Source organism: Condylura cristata, unplaced genomic scaffold (assembly GCF_000260355.1).
Source record: "Condylura cristata isolate star-nosed mole 26May11 unplaced genomic scaffold, ConCri1.0 scaffold00003, whole genome shotgun sequence".
NCBI classification, from domain to species: Eukaryota; Metazoa; Chordata; class Mammalia; order Eulipotyphla; family Talpidae; genus Condylura; species Condylura cristata.
Window position 1 is genome coordinate 78,782,962 of NW_004567104.1, and position 1,974 is coordinate 78,784,935.

Sequence of the window (1,974 nt, forward strand, 5' to 3'; positions counted from 1 at the left end):
CTCGCCACCAGGGGGCAGGCGGCTCCCGGCGCGGCGCTCTGCGGCCAGGCCGCCGGCCGGCTTGGAGGAGCCAGAGCTGGACGAAGCTCGGCCGCCCTGGCCCGCCCGGCCAGCGGCGGCAGGTGGGGTGGCCTGGAGTTCTGGGCGGCCCCAGGAACAGGACAGGCAGGGCCCCTCGGAAGGAGAAAGGGGGCCCCGCCGGCTCCCCGGGGGTGGCCGTGTCCCTGGAGAGCCGGTCCGGCCTGGCCTCCCGCACGTGGGGCCCACAAGTGGCCACCACCGCTGATGCTCAAGAGAAGCTGAAATCTGAGATTTTTATGTGAAAAACTCCGATTTTTTTGACTAATTAATAATTTAAATTAGTTAAGACTAATTACAATTGATTAAATGTGTACTCCTTAAAGCTAATTGAATTCCTGTCAGAGCACAGAGCAGACTGACTAACTGCCGCACCCATCTGCAGCATCCAGGGGGCCAGGGGGTGGAGGAGAAGCTTTTAGGGGTGCAAATCTCTGATCTGCGTCTAGGCCCCCCAGGTTTTACACAGCAACCCCAATCTGGTGTCCAGCTGCAACTGGACAGACCTGAGGGGGCTCCTGGACGGCGGCGCGCTGCAGCCTCTCAGCCCGGGGGCCAGCGTCCTCCTGGACGAGCGGCTGCCCGGCCCAGGGCCTGCCCCCACCACTGCCCCCCGCCCCGCCCCCAGTGCTGGCCAGACGTCGCCGCCGCACGGCAGCCCGTGTCCTGTCGGAGGGAAGGGTCAGGGTCAGCTGGGGCGCTGGTGACGGTCCGGCCTGGGCCTCTTGACGCCAGGACACCGCCCCCAGCCTCCCCACTCATGGCTCCTCCGTGGCCCTGCCCCTCCCCAAGCCCTCGGCCCCTCTGGCTGAGTCCGGACACTGGCTGGGACCTCACTGTCCCTCCCCCGCCACCTACGGTGGCCTCTGGCGTCTGCTCACCACACAGGGCCACAGGGTGGACAGCCCAGCCTGGGCCCCATGGGGGGGACAGGCCCGGGGCAGAGCGGGGATCCCCAGTCCCTGGGGCCCAGGTGACCTCTGCCCGCCGGGGGTGGGCCCTGCCAGAGGCCCCAAGGACGGGGGCAGTGGGGGACAGGGTGGGGCCCCCGGACGCCCCTCCCTCCACACCGTCCGTCGTCTCGGGGGGCTGAGACTCCCAGCAGAGGGGCCGGGGAACACGGGGCGCGCACGCTGGACTCGGGCCCCCATGCCGCCCGGCCGTGGGGACACAGCCCCCTGCTGCCAGCCGCCCGCGGGGGGTCGGGGTGGGGCTGGGGGCGGGGACCGCCCTCCGCACACACTGGACCCCAGTGAGTGTCACGTGGGACGCTGGCTCTGTGACGGGGCGGTGGGCCCCGGGAGCGCGACCCCGGCGGGGCCAGGGCGAGGGTGGCCGTGTGCTTCTCCGCAGTTTCTCTGGAAAACTAAACTTTGTGTGAAGTCAACTTGGCAACGAAGCGGCTGAAGCCCTGGCGCAGGCAGGGCAGGGCTGGACGCTGCGGCCGGCTGTGAAGCGCCGCCCAGGGGCAGCCCGCCAGGAGGCCGGCGGGCCCCGGTGCGCAGCTCAGAGCCCAGCTGTCACAGAGCGACCCCGGGGACCCCAGGTCCTGCCCCGTGGGCCAAGCTGAGCAGGGGGAAAGCCCCCTGAGGGTGCGAGTTTTGGGGTGCGCTGCCCCTCGCCCGCAGACTAGCAGCGAGCTGAATCGCAGAGCCCCGCCCACCTGTCATGCCCACTGCCGACTTGGGGTGCAGGAGGGAGGCAGCAGGCCTTTGTTGGGGGCACAGCAGGCAGGGTGCGGGGTGGTGGGAGGAGAGGACAAGGCCATGAGCCTGAGGGAGTCGGGTGTCACCGAGCAAAGGCGTCCAGCTCCCTGGGGTGGACAGCCCCGGACAGCTGAGCCCGCAGGCTGCGACGGGCTCCCGCGTCCTCGTGGGTGGACGGTGGGGGCGGGGG